The 22,378-nt window shown below is 44.1% G+C and overlaps 1 protein-coding gene across 3 annotated transcripts in view; it reads right to left on the bottom strand.

The window, feature by feature from the left end:
- The window catches only part of LOC136629027 (oocyte zinc finger protein XlCOF22-like), a 160,818-nt gene that overhangs the window by 12,865 nt on the left and 125,575 nt on the right, over positions 1–22,378 (bottom strand). Inside the window, exon 1 of one of the 3 annotated variants that reach the window (XM_066605147.1) lies at positions 8,746–8,781. The exons of 1 other annotated variant lie outside the window; for it this stretch is intronic. The gene's annotated coding sequence lies outside the window, so the exon portion shown is untranslated. Of the gene's footprint in view, positions 1–8,587; positions 8,782–22,378 lie in introns of those variants that run through there. One more of the 3 variants, XM_066605146.1, reaches the window with a different exon arrangement.

Genomic DNA, 22,378 nt, shown 5'->3' on the forward strand with positions numbered 1-22,378 from the left:
ATTCTACTCTGTATATACACATAGAGGTGAGGTAGATTCTCCTCAGTATATACACACAGAGGTGAGGTAGATTCTCCTCAGTATATACACATAGAGGTGAGGTAGATTCTCCTCAGTATATACACACAGAGGGGTGAGGTAGATTCTCCTCAGTATATACACATAGAGGTGAGGTAGATTCTCCTCAGTATATACACACATAGAGGTGAGGGAGATTCTCCTTAGTATATACACATAGAGGGGAGGTAGATTCTCCTCAGTATATACACACAGAGGTGAGGTAGATTCTCCTCAGTATATACACATAGAGGTGAGGTAGATTCTCCTCAGTATATACACATAGAGGTGAGGTAGATTCTACTCAGTATATACACATAGAGATGAGGTAGATTCTCCACAGTATATACACACAGAGGTGAGGTAGATTCTCTTCAGTATATATACATAGAGGTGAGGTAGATTCTCCTCAGTATATACACATGGAGGTGAGGTAGATTCTCCTCAGTATATACACACAGAGGTGAGGTCGATTCTCCTCAGTATATACGCATAGAGGTGAGGTAGATTCTCCTCAGTATATACACATAGAGGTGAGGTAGATTCTCTTCAGTATATATACATAGAGGTGAGGTAGATTCTCCTCAGTGTATACACATAGAGGTGAGGTAGATTCTCCTCAGTGTATACACATAGAGGGGAGGTAGATTCTTCCCAGTATATACACATAGAGGTGAGGTAGATTCTTCCCAGTATATACACATAGAGGTGAGGTAGATTGTCCTCAGTATATACACATAGAGGTGAGGTAGATTGTCCTCAGTGTATACACATAGTGGTGAGGTAGATTCTCCACAGTATATACACACAGAGGTGAGGTAGATTCTCCTCAGTATATACACACAGAGGTGAGGTAGATTCTCCTTAGTATATACACATAGAGGTGAGGTAGATTCTCCTCAGTATATACACACAGAGGTGAGGTAGATTCTCCTCAGTATATAGACACAGAGGTGAGGTAGATTCTCCTCAGTATATACACACAGAGGTGAGGTAGATTCTCCTCAGTATATACACACAGAGGTGAGGTAGATTCTCCTCAGTATATACACACAGAGGTGAGGTAGATTCTCCTCAGTATATACACACAGAGGTGAGGTAGATTCTCCTCAGTATATACACACAGAGGTGAGGTAGATTCTCCTCAGTATATACACACAGAGGGGAGGTAGATTCTCCTCAGTATATACACACAGAGGGGAGGTAGATTCTCCTCAGTATATACACAGAGGTGAGGTAGATTCTCCTCAGTATATACACAGAGGTGAGGTAGATTCTCCTCAGTATATACACATAGAGGTGAGGTCGATTCTCCTCAGTATATACACATAGAGGTGAGGTAGATTCTCCTCAGTATATACGCATAGAGGTGAGGTAGATTCTACTCAGTATATACACATAGAGGTGAGGTAGATTCTCCTCAGTATATACACACAGAGGTGAGGTAGATTCTCCTCAGTATATACACATAGAGGTGAGGTAGATTCTCCTCAGTATATACACACAGAGGGGTGAGGTAGATTCTCCTCAGTATATACACATAGAGGTGAGGTAGATTCTCCTCAGTATATACACACATAGAGGTGAGGGAGATTCTCCTTAGTATATACACATAGAGGGGAGGTAGATTCTCCTCAGTATATACACACAGAGGTGAGGTAGATTCTCCTCAGTATATACACATAGAGGTGAGGTAGATTCTCCTCAGTATATACACATAGAGGTGAGGTAGATTCTACTCAGTATATACACATAGAGATGAGGTAGATTCTCCACAGTATATACACACAGAGGTGAGGTAGATTCTCTTCAGTATATATACATAGAGGTGAGGTAGATTCTCCTCAGTATATACACATGGAGGTGAGGTAGATTCTCCTCAGTATATACACATAGAGGTGAGGTCGATTCTCCTCAGTATATACGCATAGAGGTGAGGTAGATTCTCCTCAGTATATACACATAGAGGTGAGGTAGATTCTCCTCAGTATATATACATAGAGGTGAGGTAGATTCTCCTCAGTGTATACACATAGAGGTGAGGTAGATTCTCCTCAGTGTATACACATAGAGGGGAGGTAGATTCTACTCAGTATATACACATAGAGGTGAGGTAGATTCTTCCCAGTATATACACATAGAGGTGAGGTAGATTCTTCCCAGTATATACACATAGAGGTGAGGTAGATTGTCCTCAGTATATACACATAGAGGTGAGGTAGATTCTCCTCAGTATATACACATAGAGGTGAGGTAGATTCTTCCCAGTATATACACATAGAGGTGAGGTAGATTGTCCTCAGTATATACACATAGAGGTGAGGTAGATTGTCCTCAGTGTATACACATAGTGGTGAGGTAGAGTCTTCTCAGTATATACTGTGACAGTGCTGTACCAAGAGTGGCCTGTAAGGGGCCTATGAGCACAGTCACTGTGTTTGCTTTAGTTAACCTGCACCTGCAAGGGTGCGGCTACACAGGTTAAATTTCCCCTCCCTTACAAACTGAGGGTCCTTAAAGCCGGTGAAGCTTTGGTCCATGGAGAACTGTGGGGCCTGAGGTCTATGTAGACCTGGTGCTGGTCTGTGAGGGACCAGGAAGGGGGTAGTCGTCCCCTCGCTCGTTGCCTGTTGGGGCGAAGTCACCTTCTTGGAAGGTCCGCTGACGGAAGCTGTTTGCCTTGCTGTGTGCACTGTGATAGACAACAGTGTGAACTTGTATATGACATGCTGGACTGTATGTATACTGAATACCTTTAAATGCTGAAATAAACGCTGGAGGAGCCGGCATTTGGACTTTATCCTCTTTCTGGACGTCATTGCAGTGCTGCCACCCCTGGGCAAGGGGAGGTAAGCAAGAGATCCCAAGCAAGTGACCCAATTTTGCCACATATGGTGTTTGGATGCGGGCAGTGAATTTTTACACTGGTGATGTCCATCAAAAGTAAAGTCCTGTGTGTGCAGCTAAAGAGCCAGCAGGCTGACGTTTTAAAGGGCCAGGAGGCTGTAAACTCTGGTTGTTGAGGAGCAACACAAGCTGCCGTGGAACGGCCAGGAGGCCGAAGTCTGTGGTTGCCATGAGAACCTGCCAGCTAGTAGTGGGTGGGATCCCACTGTTGGTGGACTTGGATCCACAGCAGGACAGTCAGCAGTTATGCCAGACATTTTGCCATTCCTTCGTTGCGGTCCAGAGTCTGACAAAGTGGTGAGTCTAACCTTCGAGACTCCAGATGGCACTGTGACCTGGGACTTGACTAAATGTCAGAGTCTGCAAGTGGAGTTTGTGTTGGGCACAGATTTTCCCCAGTTTTTTTCAGCTGTGGGAGGAAAAGGATCCGCTGCCGTCTCATACAAAAACTGCAGGTGTGGACAGTGCTCAAGGACTGTCACCTGTGCGCCCAGAGGAGCGGCTGCAGTGCCACACATCAGCTCAGGGGAGTGAGGAGAGCGCTCCGAGGACTGATGAAAGGGGGCCAAATGGAACATTATGATAATGTGGTTTTCTTGCAGAATAAGGGAAAACATGATAATGCAAAGTCGTATGATGTACCTAATCTGTCTTTGTTGCAGGTTGGTGCAGGGAAATCTGCACAATATAAACACATGTCTAGTAGAAATGATGACAATTAAGGGAAATCTGCCCAATGTGAACGGGTGTCTAAAAATGCATGTGTGGGGAATTGCTCAGGCATGGTTAGACCACATAGTAACCATGAACTATGTGTGGCACACCTAGAGTTAAAGATTAACCCCTCAGGTTCTGACACTTCAGTTCAGCTGCAGGAAGAAGGAAAGTTACTTTCTACTGCTAAAAATGAAATTGCGTTATTGAAGGGTCGGTGTAGTCAACTGAGGCAGGAGTTATTAGTGGAGAAACAGGAATCCAACATGGTGGAAGCGAATGCAAGAGAACGCATCAACTGGTTGGAGGAAGAATTGAATGATAAAGGCAGTTGCTGAGGACAAGAGGTTGTTCGTGTGAATGCGGTATGGCAGAAATGTATGGAGGTTTCCAGAGAAACCTGGGAGGAGCAGAATGCTGGGCTGGAGCAGAGATGGGAAGCTGAAGTTGCACTCCTGGAAAGTAGTCATGAGCAAGAAGTGCAGCAGTTGTGTTCAAGACTGAGTATGGAGGAACAGAAGCAAGAGCGGCTTCAGGATGAGCTGGAGAGAAAGTCAGAGGACTTCTAGGGACATCTTGGGATCATCCAAGCCTTTCAAGGAGACATAGCTCAGGTGAAGCTCCAGCTGTCACAGGTACAAGCAGAGATGAACGTCAAAGCTATGGCGGCAGTGTCTGAGAACGCCAGGCAGGGAGCCGAAGATAAAGTGAGAAACCAATGGCAGGATGAGGTATCCCAGCTACACAAGAGCTTATATGAGGAAGCTAAAATATGTGGAGCTCAAGTCCAGGAGTTAAAACAGAACCAGATGAAACAAATGGTGAATTTGCAGCAGGACATACAGCTTCTACAACAAGAAAACCAAGGTCTTAAGGGGTCTGTTGTTGACCTGCAAGGCAAATTAAATCAAAATCTAGAAAGGCTTGCAGCCGTCACTTAATGTGTTCTCTGCAAAAGGATAGAGACCGTGTTCTAGAAGTATCCATAACATGGAGTGAGACGTTCACAGATGCAATGCAGAAAAAGGAAATGGAGGTTGGGGTATTGAAGGAGAAACTTTCTGACACTGAAGAGTTGAAGAGAGAGTTCCATGAAGTATGTCGCCTTCTGGAGCAGGAGAGGCGGCAGCAGAATCAGTGGAAAGAGACCTGGCAAGAAGCAAGTGAACGGTTTGCAGAGCCTCAGAGTTTGATGAAGAGTAAAGAGGCTGAAGTCCAGAGGTTGCACAGAAAACTGACAGACATGATGGTGACCAACCAGCCGATGGAAGTAGGGGTGACCCGTATGCAGGAAGAGCTTGCAGCGGCAGAATGTGCTGGTGAAACTGCAAGTAGCAGAAGTAAAGATGCTCTAGTTGTGGAGGAAAAAGGATGAGTCCAGCACGGCACAACTAGAGGAATATGAAGGAACTGGGAGAGTGTTAGCGGTTCTCACTATCTCAGATGTGGAGACCATTCAGAGGGGAACAGTATAGCAAATGCAGAAGCTGTGCAAAACACACTCTGAACCTATGAGTGTGAACATGGCTTGAAGACACAGCAAGAGTTCCTGAACATACACAGGGAAGGTGAGAAAGAGGCCATTGAAGGGTTCTCGGGCCGTTCATCAACTGGTCAGAAATATCAACAGCGGCTGAAGGGACTGATTGAGAATAAGATGAATGTATCCTCTGCAGAGCGTGAAAAGACTTCAAGAAAATTGTGCAGAATAGTTCTCCAAGAGCTAAGTGTGACTATGGAAAGTTACATGTTGGAGGAAGCGTGTTCCGTGCCTGGACAACGCCAGAAGTACTTAAGGCCCCCAGTCCACAACCGTGAATCAGGCAGGCTGAAGCTTTCCATAGCATTGCCATAGAAAGCCCCGGCCCCCTGTCCACGAGCGGAGAATCATTGCAATTCTCCGCTCGTGGATGGCAATTCGCAGCATGCTGCAAATTGCCCCGATTCTCCGCGGTCAGCCTATGTGCCGGCTCCTCCTCCCGGGCAGCGGAGATCCGCTGCAGGATACCGCAACGCGCGTGGACAGGGGACCTAAAGGAGAAGTTTAATGGAATGGAAACTTATCATATGAGGTCACAAAAAGGTGTAAAAGCTGCCAACATGCAAGCAGATGAGGCCCTGCCTGAGCCAGGGGAAGACATTAGGGAGCAAAATAACAGAGAGGGCTGGCAACTTGTAAGTGATGGCCGTCAGATGATGAAGAAGAAAGCCATGTCTGCTGAAGATGCAGAAGACTCTGACCTGCTGGAGCAGGTGGAGAGAGCAATGGCTGACCAGTATGGTGCTGGAGCAGATGGAGAGAGCAATGGCTGACCAGTATGGTGCTGGAGCAGATGGAGAGAGCAATGGCTGACCAGTATGGTGCTGGAGCAGATGGAGAAAGCAATGGCTGACCAGTATGGTGCTGGAGCAGAGGCTCCTGAAATCATAAGCAAAGCGCTTGTCTTGAATGTACAGGGAAAAAAAATGAAGATGCAGTTGGAGGATGAGTTGCCAGTCCCAGGGAAGGCAGAGTGGCACTGAAGTTAACCCACAAGCTGTGAGGGCGCAGTGTGAGAGAGATGTGCAGAGACGTGATAAGGCTGAAGTCCAAAAAGAGACCGCTTATCAGACAAATGAAAGAAAATGTTGAGGGACAGCATAGGCCCCTTGTTGGAGTTCAGCAAGTATTTGATCCTGGGGGGGTCTAAGTTGATTATGAAAAGACTGATGTTCTTTGTCATGGGGAGGGGGATATGTGGCAGTGCAGTAGCAAGAGTGGCCTGTAGGGGGCCTCTGCGCACAGTCACTGTTTGATTTAGTTAACCTGCACCTGCAAGGGTGCGGCTACACAGTTTAAATTTCCCCTCCATCACAAACTGAGGGTCCTTGAAGCCTGTGGAGCTTTGGTTCATTGAGGCCTTTGGGGCCTGAGGTCTATGTAGACCTGGTGCTGGTCTGTGAGGGACCTAGAAGGGGGTAGTCGTCCCCTCGCTCATTGCCTGTTGAGGTGAAGTCCGCTGAAGGAAGCGGTACGTGTTGCTGTGTGCACTGTGACAGACAACAGTGTGAACTTGTATATGACATGCGGGACTGTATGTATACTGAATACCTTGCAATGCTGAAATAAACACTGGAGGAGCCGGCATTTGGACTTTATCCTCTTTTTGACGTCATTGCAGTGCTGCCACCCCTGGGCAAAGGAAGGTAAGCAAGAGATCCCAGGCAAGTAACCCCAACTTACCACATATGGTGTTTGGATGCGAGCAGTGAATTTTAACACTGGTGAGGTCCATCAAAAGTAAAGGTCCATGAAAGTACCCCAACTTGCCACAATACACATAAAGGTAAGGTAGAGTCTCCTCAGTATATACACATAGGGGTGAGGTAGATTCTCCTCAGTATATACACACAGAGGTGAGGTAGATTCTCCTCAGTATATACACACAGAGGTGAGGTAGATTCTCCTCAGTATATACACACAGAGGTGAGGTAGATTCTCCTCAGTATATACACACAGAGGTGAGGTAGATTCTCCTCAGTATATACACACAGAGGTGAGGTAGATTCTCCTCAGTATATACACACAGAGGTGAGGTAGATTCTCCTCAGTATATACACACAGAGGTGAGGTAGATTCTCCTCAGTATATACACACAGAGGTGAGGTAGATTCTCCTCAGTATATACACACAGAGGTGAGGTAGATTCTCCTCAGTATATACACACAGAGGTGAGGTAGATTCTCCTCAGTATATACACACAGAGGTGAGGTAGATTCTCCTCAGTATATACACACAGAGGTGAGGTAGATTCTCCTCAGTATATACACACAGAGGTGAGGTAGATTCTCCTCAGTATATACACACAGAGGTGAGGTAGATTCTCCTCAGTATATACACACAGAGGTGAGGTAGATTCTCCTCAGTATATACACACAGAGGTGAGGTAGATTCTCCTCAGTATATACACACAGAGGTGAGGTAGATTCTCCTCAGTATATACACACAGAGGTGAGGTAGATTCTCCTCAGTATATACACACAGAGGTGAGGTAGATTCTCCTCAGTATATACACACAGAGGTGAGGTAGATTCTCCTCAGTATATACACACAGAGGTGAGGTAGATTCTCCTCAGTATATACACACAGAGGTGAGGTAGATTCTCCTCAGTATATACACACAGAGGTGAGGTAGATTCTCCTCAGTATATACACACAGAGGTGAGGTAGATTCTCCTCAGTATATACACATAAAGAGGTGAGGTAGATTCTCCTCAGTATATACACATAAAGAGGTGAGGTAGATTCTCCTCAGTATATACACATAAAGAGGTGAGGTAGATTCTCCTCAGTATATACACATAAAGAGGTGAGGTAGATTCTCCTCAGTATATACACACAGAGGTGAGGTAGATTCTCCTCAGTATATACACATAGAGGTGAAGCAGATTCTCCTCAGTATATACACATAGAGGTGAGGTAGATTCTCCTCAGTATATACACATAGAGGTGAGGTAGATTCTCCTCAGTATATACACACAGAGGTGAGGTAGATTCTCCTCAGTATATACACATAGAGGTGAGGTAGATTCTCCTCAGTATATACACATAGAGGTGAGGTAGATTCTCCTCAGTATATACACATAGGGGTGAGGTAGATTCTCCTCAGTATATACACACAGAGGTGAGGTAGATTCTCCTCAGTATATACACACAGAGGTGAGGTAGATTCTCCTCAGTATATACACATAGAGGGGAGGTAGATTCTCCTCAGTATATACACATAGAGGTGAGGTAGATTCTCTTTAGTATATACACATAGAGGTGAGGTAGATTCTCCTCAGTATATACACATAGAGGGGAGGTAGATTCTCCTCAGTATATACACATAGGGATCAGTTAGATTACATTACATAGGGGTGCACTTACTTTTGCTCTTAGCATTATATAATGGAGTTGTGACCCCGTTACTTTTCCTATTTAGGACCGAATGAATGAGTGGGAGTCTGTGTAGTGGCCGATGCTCGTAATTGCAGGCTGGGGTCTCATTAAAAACCAATGGGACCTGAGATGAGGGGCACACATACCTCCACCGATGGCAGCCTGTAAAGGACCTGTGATGATGTCACCGTCATGTGATGTCCAGTGTGGGCGGAGTCAGGGATCACATGACAGGGGTGGACCGCTGTGCTGTAGCGATTCTGACTCTTTTTGGTGACCCGGATTATTTGGGACCTTTCACAGGGGAAGGAATTAGTCCGTGGTGACATTTCTGCTTCAGGATATTATCCCCCCCGAATTCCGCACCTGTTATAATCTGCACGTCTTTACTTCAAAACTGCAAGATTAAGACGATTCATCTCCCCTTATTACACTTGTAAAAGATACGGAGCATTTATATAGTAATACGGGGCATTTATATAGTAATACGATGCATTTATATAGTAATACGATGCATTTATATAGTAATACGGGGCATTTATATAGTAGTACGGGGCATTTATATAGTAATACGGGGCATTTATATAGTAATACGGAGCATTTACATAGTAATACGGAGCATTTATATAGTAATACGGGGCATTTATATAGTAATACGGGGCATTTATATAGTAATACGGAGCATTTATATAGTAATACGGGGCATTTATATAGTAATACGGAGCATTTATATAGTAATACGGAGCATTTATATAGTAATACGGAGCATTTATATAGTAATACGGGGCATTTATATAGTAATACGGAGCATTTATATAGTAATACGGAGCATTTATATAGTAATACGGAGCATTTATATAGTAATACGATGCATTTATATAGTAATACGGGGCATTTATATAGTAATACGGAGCATTTATATAGTAATACGGGGCATTTATATAGTAATACGATGCATTTATATAATAATACGGGGCATTTATATAGTAATACGGAGCATTTATATAGTAATACGGGGCATTTATATAGTAATATGGAGCATTTATATAGTAATACGGGGCATTTATATAGTAATACGGGGCATTTATATAGTAATACGGGGCATTTCTATAGTAATACGGGGCATTTATATAGTAATACGATGCATTTATATAGTAATACGGGGCATTTATATAGTAATACGGGGCATTTATATAGTAATACGGAGCATTTATATAGTAATACGGAGCATTTATATAGTAATACGATGCATTTATATAGTAATACGGGGCATTTATATAGTAATACGATGCATTTATATAGTAATACGGGGCATTTATATAGTAATACGGGGCATTTATATAGTAATACGGGGCATTTATATAGTAATACGGAGCATTTATATAGTAATACGGAGCATTTATATAGTAATACGAGGCATTTATATAGTAATACGAGGCATTTATATAGTAATACGGAGCATTTATATAGTAATACGGAGCATTTATATAGTAATACGGGGCATTTATATAGTAATACGATGCATTTATATAGTAATACGGGGCATTTATATAGTAATACGGGGCATTTATATAGTAATACGGGGCATTTATATAGTAATACGATGCATTTATATAGTAATACGGGGCATTTATATAGTAATACGATGCATTTATATAGTAATACGGGGCATTTATATAGTAATACGGGGCATTTATATAGTAATACGGAGCATTTATATAGTAATACGATGCATTTATATAGTAATACGGAGCATTTATATAGTAATACGGGGCATTTATATAGTAATACGATGCATTTATATAGTAATACGGGGCATTTATATAGTAATACGGGGCATTTATATAGTAATACGGGGCATTTATATAGTAATACGGGGCATTCATATAGTAATGCGGGGCATTTATATAGTAATACGGAGCATTTATATAGTAATACGGGGCATTTATATAGTAATACGGGGCATTTATATAGTAATACGGGGCATTTATATAGTAATACGGGGCATTTATATAGTAATACGGGGCATTTATATAGTAATACGATGCATTTATATAGTAATACGGGGCATTTATATAGTAATACGGAGCATTTATATAGTAATACGGGGCATTTATATAGTAATACGGGGCATTTATATAGTAATACGGGGCATTTATATAGTAATACGATGCATTTATATAGTAATACGGGGCATTTATATAGTAATACGGAGCATTTATATAGTAATACGATGCATTTATATAGTAATACGGGGCATTCATATAGTAATACGGGGCATTCATATAGTAATACGATGCATTTATATAGTAATACGATGCATTTATATAGTAATATTGGGCATTTATATAGTAATACGGGGCATTTATATAGTAATACGATGCATTTATATAGTAATACGGGGCATTTATATAGTAATACGGGGCATTTATATAGTAATACGATGCATTTATATAGTAATACGGGGCATTTATATAGTAATATGATGCATTTATATAGTAATACGGGGCAGTTATATAGTAATACGGGGCATTTATATAGTAATACGATGCATTTATATAGTAATACGGGGCATTTATATAGTAATACGGGGCATTTATATAGTAATACGGAGCATTTATATAGTAATACGATGCATTTATATAGTAATACGATGCATTTATATAGTAATACGGGGCATTTATATAGTAATACGGGGCATTTATATAGTAATACGGGGCATTTATATAGTAATACGGGGCATTTATATAGTAATACGATGCATTTATATAGTAATACGATGCATTTATATAGTAATACGGAGCATTTATATAGTAATACGGAGCATTTATATAGTAATACGGGGCATTTATATAGTAATACGGGGCATTTATATAGTAATACGGAGCATTTATATAGTAATACGGGGCATTTATATAGTAATACGGGGCATTTATATAGTAATACGGGGCATTTATATAGTAATACGGGGCATTTATATAGTAATACGATGCATTTATATAGTAATACGGAGCATTTATATAGTAATACGGAGCATTTATATAGTAATACGGGGCATTTATATAGTAATACGATGCATTTATATAGTAATACGGGGCATTTATATAGTAATACGATGCATTTATATAGTAATACGGGGCATTTCTATAGTAATACGGAGCATTTATATAGTAATACGGGGCATTTATATAGTAATACGGAGCATTTATATAGTAATACGGGGCATTTATATAGTAATACGGGGCATTTATATAGTAATACGTGGCATTTATATAGTAATACGGGGCATTTATATAGTAATACGGGGCATTTCTATAGTAATACGGGGCATTTCTATAGTAATACGGGGCATTTCTATAGTAATATGGGGCATTTCTATAGTAATATGGGGCATTTCTATAGTAATACGGGGCATTTCTATAGTAATACGGGGCATTTCTATAGTAATACGGGGCATTTCTATAGTAATACGGGGCATTTCTATAGTAATACGGGGCATTTCTATAGTAATACGGGGCATTTCTATAGTAATACGGGGCATTTCTATAGTAATACGGAGCATTTATATAGTAATACGGGGCATTTATATAGTAATACGGAGCATTTATATAGTAATACGATGCATTTATATAGTAATACGGGGCATTTATATAGTAATACGGGGCATTTATATAGTAATACGGGGCATTTATATAGTAATACGATGCATTTATATAGTAATACGTGGCATTTCTATAGTAATACGTGGCATTTCTATAGTAATACGGGGCATTTCTATAGTAATACGGGGCATTTCTATAGTAATACGGGGCATTTATATAGTAATACGGGGCATTTATATAGTAATACGGAGCATTTATATAGTAATACGGGGCATTTATATAGTAATACGGGGCATTTATATAGTAATACGGGGCATTTATATAGTAATACGGGGCATTTATATAGTAATACGGAGCATTTATATAGTAATACGGGGCATTTATATAGTAATACGGGGCATTTATATAGTAATACGGGGCATTTATATAGTAATACGATGCATTTATATAGTAATACGATGCATTTATATAGTAATATGGGGCATTTATTTAGTAATATGGGGCATTTATATAGTAATACGGGGCATTTATATAGTAATACGGGGCATTTATATAGTAATACGATGCATTTATATAGTAATACGGGGCATTTATATAGTAATACGGGGCATTTATATAGTAATACGATGCATTTATATAGTAATACGGGGCATTTATATAGTAATACGGGGCATTTATATAGTAATACGGGGCATTTCTATAGTAATACGGGGCATTTCTATAGTAACACGGGGCATTTCTATAGTAACACGGGGCATTTCTATAGTAACACGGGGCATTTCTATAGTAACACGGGGCATTTCTATAGTAACACGGGGCATTTCTATAGTAATACGGGGCATTTATATAGTAACTAGCTGATATACACGGCTTCGCCCGAGTTAATTTGGTACTGGTGTTTATCTGGTGTTCACACGGAAAATCTTATGAGGTCGTGGTTACTTAAGAGATACTGAGGAAAAACATATGTTCACCATTTTGCATAGTTCTCTGCGTTACCCAGAAACACCACGTGAAGGTAACCATGCAACGTTTCCTTCATATTAAATGACATCAGGAAGTGAGAGAATTAGATTACGTACATAAAATTTGGACACTAATTCTTTTGCGCTTAGAATTGAATAATCAAGTTGGGACCTATTAACTTTTCATATTTATGACACAATCAATGCTTGTGCCAAATTTCATGTTCCTATGACATTGGGAAGTGAGAGATTTGGATTATGTACGTAAAATTTGGACGCTAATTCTTTTGCGCATAGAATTGAATAATGGAGTTGGGACCCATTCGCTTTTCCTATTTATGACATAATCAATGCTCTTGCCAAATTTCCTGTTTCTATGACACTGGAAAGTGAAGAAATTACATTCCGCACGTAAAATTTGGACGCCAATTCTTTTGCGCTAAAATTGAATAATCGAGTTGGGACCCATTAACTTTTCCTATTTATGACATAATCAATGCTCGTGCCAAATTTCCCGTTTCTATGACATTGGGAAGTGAGAGATTTAGATTATGTATGTTAAATTTCGACGCCAATTCTTCTGCGCAAGAATTGAATAATCGAGTTGGGACCCAATTTCTTTTCCTATTTTGGAGATAATCTATGCTTGCGCCAAATTTCATGTTTCTACGACATCGGGAAGTTGGAGAACTTTTGGCGAGTCAGTCAGTGAGTCAGTCAGTGAGGGCTTTCAGATATATATATATATATATATATATATATATATATATATAGATCCGATGCATTTCTATAGTAACACGGGGCATTTCTATAGTAATCACCTGAGTGAGTCCTGAATGTAATAAGAAGCTTAGCATAGACTGGGATTCACACCAACCTACAAATGACAACATGCTGCCTTCTTCCTTTCACTGCAGAAAGCCCCTGAATTGTTGCCTTCTAAGATCCCTCATTGGGCGCCTTCTTCACAATTTTATGCAAATTAAAAATCATGGAAAAATACCCCTACAGCGCCATCTATTGGATGGCAGCATTCCTTCAAATCAAAGTGACTTATAACAAGACTTTACAATGATTGGGAATATGAAACCATGCACAGGCAGACAAGACCATGCACAGGCAGACAAGACCATGCACAGGCAGACAAGACCATGCACAGGCAGACAAGACCATGCACAGGCAGACCATGCACAGGCAGACCATGCACAGGCAGACCATGCACAGGCAGACCATGCACAAGCCACCCCAGAGTCTTGGGTTGGCTTAATAGAATGGCTGTCCAATCGCAGTATGATGTAATTAAAGATGAGTGAGCACCAAAATGCTCGGGTGCTCATTCCTTGAGTCGAGCTTTCGTTCGAGAGTTCGTTTCGAGTAACGAACCCCATTGAAGCCAATGGGCGACTCGAGCATTTTTGTATATGACTAGAGATGAGCGAGCGTACTCGGAAAAGCACTACTCGCTCGAGTAATTTGCTTTATCCGAGTATCGCTGTGCTCGTCCCTGAAGATTCGGGTGCAGCTGCGGCTGACAGGTGAGTCGCAGGGGAGAGTGGGCGGGAGAGAGGGAGAGAAAGATCTCCCTGCTCTCCCCTGCAGCTCCCCGCTCCGTGCCGACACCCGAATCTTCAGGGACGAGCACAGCGATACTCGGATAAAGCAAATTACTCGAGCGAGTAGTGCTTTTCCGAGTATGCTCGCTCATCTCTATATATGACCCATGCTCCGCTAAAGTTTTCATTTGTGCAAATCTTCAAAACCTACGAAAGTGATGGAAACGACACAGAAACGGATAGGGCAGGTGAGGGGCAACATGCAGGGCTGCATCTCAGGCTCCCAGGTCTCAATATTAAGCCAAAATAGCAGCAAGAGTGCCCCCCCCCCCCCCCCAACAATTTTTACTTCGGACAAACGCTCATTAGCAAGGCACCCCTTAGCTAAGCACCACACTACCTCCAACTAAGCACAAGCAGTGCCTGCGGGACACACCGCTGCCTCTTCTCCTGGGTTACATGCTGCCCCACCCCCCGCACGACCCTGCGTCCAATGGGGACTCCATGTGTCCACACACTACTCATTCTGTTTGGGTGTCGGTTTCGGATACCTCATCGCCAACGCAAGGGGTAAACCATCTGCACTCTGCACCCTACCCAAGTCTGTCAGTGTTTTGGGGACAGACAGGTAAAACACCTCAATGGGAAGTCTGTGTGCACCCGCAGCATGGGTGGGTCCCAGGAACCCACAGACGGTACAGAAAGAAATCCCATTGCAGTGCCCTGGATAGCTGTGGTTGCGTGAGAGGAAATACACGTTGGCTGCGGCCCACACGCCATGCCCTTGTCAGACTGGGTTGTTTTTCGGGCCAGATAGGTAGAACACCGCGAGGGGAAGACTCAGTGCACCCATAGTATACACAGGCCTCTGTAATATTCCTGTAGAAAAGGTCGAAGCTGAACCCAGTAAAAGTTATGTGGCAGAAGTCTAGGGAGACCCCAGTAACATTTCTATAGTAACAGTATAGACAGACCCCAGTAACATTTAATTAGCAGAAGTATAGGCAGACCCCTGTACCATTTCTGTAGAAGTAAAGGCAGACTCCAGTAACATGTCTGTCGCCACTCTATAAGCAGAGTGTAACATTTATGTAGCAGAAGCACAGGCATACCCCAGTACCATTTTTGTAGCAAAAGTATACGCAGACCCCAGTAACATTAACGTGCCGGAAGTATAGACAGACCCGACTAACGTTTCTGTGGTAACAGTATAGACAGAGCCGAGTAACATTTCTGTAGTAACAGTATAGGCAGATCCCAGTAACATTTCTGTAGCAGAAGTATTGGCAGACCCCTGTAACCTTAACGTGGCAGCAGTATAGGCAGACCCCAGTAACGTCCTTGTGGCAGCAGTATAGGAAGACCCCTGTAACTTTCTTGTAGCAGAAGTATAGGCAGGCAGACCCCAGTAAAATTTCTGTAGTAATAGTATAGGCCAACCTCTGAAACATTGGAATACCATGAGCGTAGGCCGGAAAAATTAGTTGGATAAGAGTGTAGGCGTGGGCCCCAAAAATGAGTGTACCAAGAGTACAAGTGTACCTATGAAAAATTTATCAACCGAGAGGGCAGGCGAAACCCATAAACATTTTTTTTTAAAGATACAGCTTACTGTTGCTTAATTTGTAACAGAGCCTGTAGGCAGCCCTGTTGAAAAAATTGGGTAATGTTACAGTCTCAATACTTTTGAAACTTAGAAAAATTGTTAAAACATTGGTAGATGTAGATGACCCTTTTGGGCCGCAGAAAAATTGGCCGTTCAGCGCGATGACATGTTGTTTCTGGAGGAGGAGTAGCAGGAGGAGGACTAATGTCAGAGACAGATTGACAAAGCTAAATGCCCCATTTTACCCGTGACAGAGAAGAGTGCTTTTATCTGCGGTTGCAGCGAAAAGAATCTTTAGGTTCCGCTGCTCTCCGCCGGTGGAGAAGAGATGTCTGGGGAAATCCTGGCTTTGTTCCTCTTTATGAGTGTAAGCATGTCGGCACTGGCAGTTGACAGGCGGGTAGCTTATCCGTGATGATTCCGACAGTTGCACTAAACACCCTCTCTGGCAAGACACTAGCGGCAGGGCAAGCCAGCACCTCAAAGGCATACAGCGCAAGTTCGTGCCACGGGTCCAGCTTTGACACCCAATAGTTGTATGGAGCTGAGGCATCACGGAGGATGGTGGTACGATCGGCTACATATTCCCTCACCATCTTTTTACAGTGCTCCCTCCGACTCAGCCTTGACTGGGGAGTGGTGATGCAGTCTTGCTGGGGAGCCATAAAGCTGGCAAAGGCCTTGGAGAGTGTTCCCCTGCTGCGCTAAAGATGCTGCCTGATCTCCGCGCCTCCCCTGCTACTTGGTCCTCGAAACTGCGCCTTCTGCCGCTAGCGCTCTCAGATAGGAAGTTTACCATCAGCTTGTCCACCAGGGCCCTGTGGTATTGCATCACTCTCGAACCCCTTTACTCTTCGAAAATGAGAGTGGAAAGGTTCTCCTTATACCGTGGGTCGAGAAGAGTGTACACCCAGTAATCCGTAGTGGCCAGAATGCGTCTAACGCGAGGGTCACGAGAAAGGCAGCCTAACATGAAAACAGCCATGTGTGCCAGGGTGTGAGTACGTAAGACATGGCTGTCCTCACTAGGAAGATCACTTGCAGGATCCTCCTCCTCGTCCACAGGCCATACACGCTGAACAGATGGGAGGCAAGTAGCATGGGTACCCTCAGCAGTGGGCCCAGCTGTCTCTTCCCCCTCCTCTTCATGCTCCTCCCCTTCCTCCTCCTCCTCTGAAACGCGCTGAGACATAGACATGAGGGTGCTCTGACTATCAAGCGACATACTCTCTTCCCCTATCTCCTGTTCTGATCGCAAAGCATCAGCCTTTAAGCTTTGCAGGGAACCTCTCAGCAGGCATAGCAGAGGAATGGTGATGCTAATGATTGCAGCATCACCGCTCATCATCTGGGTAGACTCCTCAAAGTTTCCGAGGACCTGGCAGATGTCTGCCATCCAGGCCCACTCCTCGGTAAAGAATTGGGGAGGCTGACTACCACTATGCCGCCCATGTTGCAGCTGGTATTCCACTATTGCTCTATGCTGCTCATAGAGCCTGGCCAAAATGTGCAACGTAGAATTCCACCGTGTGGGCACATCGCGCAGCAGCCGGTGCTCTGGCAGATTAAACCGATGTTGCAGGGTGGCAGCGTCCGTGGTGGACTTGCGGAAATGTGCGCAGATGCGGCACACCTTGCCGAGCAGGTCTGACAAGTGCGGGTAGTTTTTCAGAAACCGCTGAACCACCAGATTGAAGATGTGGGCCCGCCATGGCACGTGTGTGAGGCTGCTGAGTTGCAGATCCGCCACCAGGTTACGGCCGTTGTCACATACGAGCATGCCTGGTTGGAGGCTCAGCGGTGAAAGCCAGATGTTGGTCTGCTCAGTCAGACCCTGCAACAGCTCGGGGGCTGTGTGCCTCTTGTCACCTAGGCAGTAGTTTCAGCACGGCCTGCTGACGCTTGCCCACCACTGTGCTGCCGCGGCACGCCACACCGACTGCTGACAACGTGCTGCTCACATTTTGTAATTGAGAGGTAGAGGTTGCGTTGGAGGAGGAGGATGGGGAGGGTATAGATGAGGTGGCATAGACCGCCGCAGATACCAGAACCAAGGAAGGACCCGCAATTCTGGGTGTGGGTAGGACATGAGCGGTCCCAGGCTCTGACTTGGTCCCAGCCTCCACCAAATTCACCCAATGTGCCGTCAGGGAGATATAGTGGCCCTGCCCGCCAGTACTTGTCTACGTGTCCGTGGTTAAGTGGACCTTCCCAGTAACCGCGTTGGTGAGGGCACGATTGATGTTGCGGGAGACGTGCTGGTGTAGGGCTGGGACGGCACACTGGGAAAAATGGTGGCGACTGGGGACCGAGTAGCGTGGGACCACCGCCACCATCATGTTTTTGAAAGCCTCTGTTTCCACAAGCCTGTACGGCAGCATCTCCAGGCTGATCAATTTCGCAATGTGCACGTTTAAAGCTTGAGCGTGCGGGTGCGTGGCAGCGTATTTGCGCTTGCGCTCCAAGGCTTGCGCTAGCGACAGCTGGATGCTGTGCTGAGAGACCTTGCTGGATGAGGCCGAGGACAGCGGAGGTGAGAGTGTGGGTGCAGGCCGGGAGGCGCTCGTGCCTGTGTCCTGAGAGGGGGATTGGATCTGAGTGGCAGGTTGGGGCCCAGGGGAAGAGGCAGTGGTGCGACCCGGAGGCAGTGAACGGCCTTCGTCCCACCTCGTGGGATGCTTGGCCATCATATGCCTGCGCATGCTGGTGGTGGTGAGGCTGGTACTGGTGGTTCCCCGGCTGATCTTGGCGCGACACAGGGTTGCACACCACTGTTCATCGGTCGTCTGCGCTCTCACTGAAAAATATCCACACCTTTTGAAGACCTAGGCCTCTGCAGGGTCGCTTGGCGCGAGGGGGTGCTTTGGGAAACAGTTGGGGGAGTCTTCGCTCTGGCCCTGCCTCTACCCCTGGCCACCCTGTTGCCTCTTCCAACCTGTCCTGCTGCTGCACTTGCCTCCTCCTCTGAAGACCTGTTCTCAGTTGGCTTAACGAACCAGGTGGGGTCAGTCACCTCATCGTCCAGCGGCTCTTCCTCCGAATCCTCTCTGCGCTCCTCCCTCGGACTTACTGCCCTTACTACTACCTCACAGATAGACAACTGTGTCTCATCATCATCATCGACCTCCCCACCCACTGAAAGCTCTTGAGACAGTTGCCGGAAGTCCCCAGCCTCATCACCTGGACCCCGGGAGCTTTCCAAAGGTGGGGCATCGGTCACGACAAACTCCTCAGGTGAGAGAGAAACCGTTTTTTCCCAATCAAGGCAGGGGCCCGAGAACAGTTTCTGGGAGTCTGTCTACTGATCAGAATGTGTCATTTTCATGGAGTGAGGAAGCTGGGAGGAAGGAGGAGCAGCAGCGAGAGGATTCAGAGTTGCAGCAGTGGACGGCGTAGAAGACTGGGTGGTCGATATATTGCTGGATGCATTTTCTGCTATCCACAACAGGACCTGCTCACACTGCTCATTTTGTAATAAAGGTCTACCACGTGGACCCATAAATTGTGATATGAAGCTGGGGACCCCAGAAACTTGCCTCTCTCCTAATCCTGCAGCAGCCAGCTGCGATTCACCTGGACCAGGAACTCGGCCTGTGCCCACACCCTCACTTGGACCCCTGCGTCCTCGCCCGCATCCACGGCCACGTCCTCTGAGCCTACCCCTACCCCTCAGCATGGTGTATTTCGAATACAGCAGACACAGAGCGGTCTAAAAATTAGGTAATTATTTGCCTGCACTTGGAGGCTGACAGCGGTTATGTTACACACACTGTAGGCCAAAAAAATTATACGCTAAGCTGCAGAAAGGCCTAGCTGGCTAATAGTGAGCAACTACAACTCCTAGCAGCCACGCAGTAAACTGCACAGGTAGCCCTAAGGAGGTTTTTTTTGTTTTTTCAGATATTTTTGAAAAAAACAGCCGCCTAGATAGCGTGTATGTCTTTCCCTCTATCAGCGGCTGTGGGCGTACGCTGTGCGTGAAGTTGACAGGACGCACAGAATGGTGTAAAAAATTAGGCATTTGCCTGCACTTGGAGGCTGACAGCGGTTATGTTACGCACACTGTAGGCCAAAAAAATTATACGCTAGGCTGCAGAAAGGCCTAGCTGGGTAATAGTGAGCAACTACAAGTCCTAGCAGCCACGCAGTAAACTGCACACGCGCACAGGTAGCCCTAAGGAGGAGCTTTTTTGGGGTACTTGTTGACAGGATTCTACACTACCACTGTCCCTGCCTGACCAGTACTGTCCCTATACTCTGTATAATTGGCTGCAGACTAAGAATGCAATACTCTGCAGAACCCAAGATGAAAAAAAAAATGGTGCAAAACTGCTCATAGCAGCCACAACAGTAATGCACACGGTCAGATGTGGCCCTAAGAAGTACCGTTGGGGTTCTTGAAGACGCTAACACTCTCCCAATAGCTCCAGTAGCACTCTCCCTAATCTCTGCGTGTGTCTGAGGCGAGCAGCGGGCGGGACTGATTTAAATACTGGGCGGTCACTTGATCTCACCAGCCACTCACTGCAAGGGGTGGGATAGGGCTGGAATGTCACAGGAGGAAGTTGTAATGCCTTCTCTGCATGTCTATTGGCCAGAAAATGGCGCAAAACATGCAGGGAAGAAAATGGAATTGACTCCAGTACCGCGTGGTGCTCGCCTTAAGTAACGAGCGTCTCGACCACCCTAATACTCGAGCGAGCGTCAAGCTCGGACGAGTACGTTCGCTCATCTCTAGATGTAATGCTATGGCATTACATTTGTCACAGTTATAGACTAAAATGTATATACTTTAATGGAAATTTAACTTAAATTTAACTCTAAGTTAAATTTCCATTAAAGTATATACATTTTAGTCTATAACTGTGACAAGGGCCAAATAATTTAGTCTATAGACTTTTTCCGTCTCTGTGACAAGTATGGCATTACATTACACTTTAAGAGCGATCAAAGCATATTCCCTTCGGGGGCTAAAAGAAAGTAAAAAATAAATGTAAAAAAGTTTAACTAATTAGTCAAAAAAAAAAAAAAATGTTGCCGTATTTTTAATAAAAAAATCTAAATATTAAAACAAAAATACATATTTGATATTGCTGAATCTGTTACTGTCCGATCTATCTCAGTAACGCATTATTTACCCCGCACAGTGAACATCGTCAAAACGCCAAAAAAAAGCCTGAATTCGTTTTTTTTGGTCTCCCCATCTCCAAGAAAAAATTGTAATAAAAAGCAATCAAAAAGTTGTATGAACAAATGATACCAACAGAAACTACAGGACGTCCTGTAAAAACCGAGCTTTAGCAGAGCTATGTCAACAAAAAATCTAAGTAGTACAGCAAAAAAAAAAAACTATATAAATTTGGTATTTTAGTAATCATACTGACCCATAGAATAAAGTTATCAACTCAAACTTTAAAAAACAAGCCCTCATCCAGCTACGTCGAAGGATAAATGAAAGAGTTTTAAAAGGGGGGAGGAAAAACCAATATTAGAAAAAAACAGGGCCATAATCTTGAAGAGCTAATGAGCTGACAACCCATCACTCTCCTATGAGGTCATCAACAATGAAGGCTACCATACCATGTGACCTTTTGTCGGAACACAACCAGAAGTGGCGGGTCCCACTCTGTGTCGAGTAAAAAATTTATATCTCTGGATAACCCCTTTAAATAGTCATTAACTGTTGACTTTACCCGGAATCTAATACAGTGCGCGGCAAACCTTTATGAAGAGCTGCTCCGAGTTTTGGCGATGTGACAAAAATGTGTGATATTAGGTCTTATGATATAGGATTCGTCAGAGAAAGGGAAATATAAAAACAATCAATCACTGAAAACGGCCCTGCACCTCAAAAAGTGCAACCTGCCAAACTGATAGGGCGTCACTGATAGGTTGCTAGCCTGCATGGTGCACTACATGTATCAGAAGGTCTGGTACCCTGTATCCACTCTGTGTAGGAGTATACACTAAGCAGCCACCCCCTATATTAGGAGGTTGTGTGAGTGGCGATCTCATCGGTGGCCTCCACTGGTGTAATTGGCTCCCTCATTTGG

The sequence above is a fragment of the Eleutherodactylus coqui genome, chromosome 5 (assembly GCF_035609145.1).
Source record: "Eleutherodactylus coqui strain aEleCoq1 chromosome 5, aEleCoq1.hap1, whole genome shotgun sequence".
In the NCBI taxonomy this organism is placed as follows: domain Eukaryota; kingdom Metazoa; phylum Chordata; class Amphibia; order Anura; family Eleutherodactylidae; genus Eleutherodactylus; species Eleutherodactylus coqui.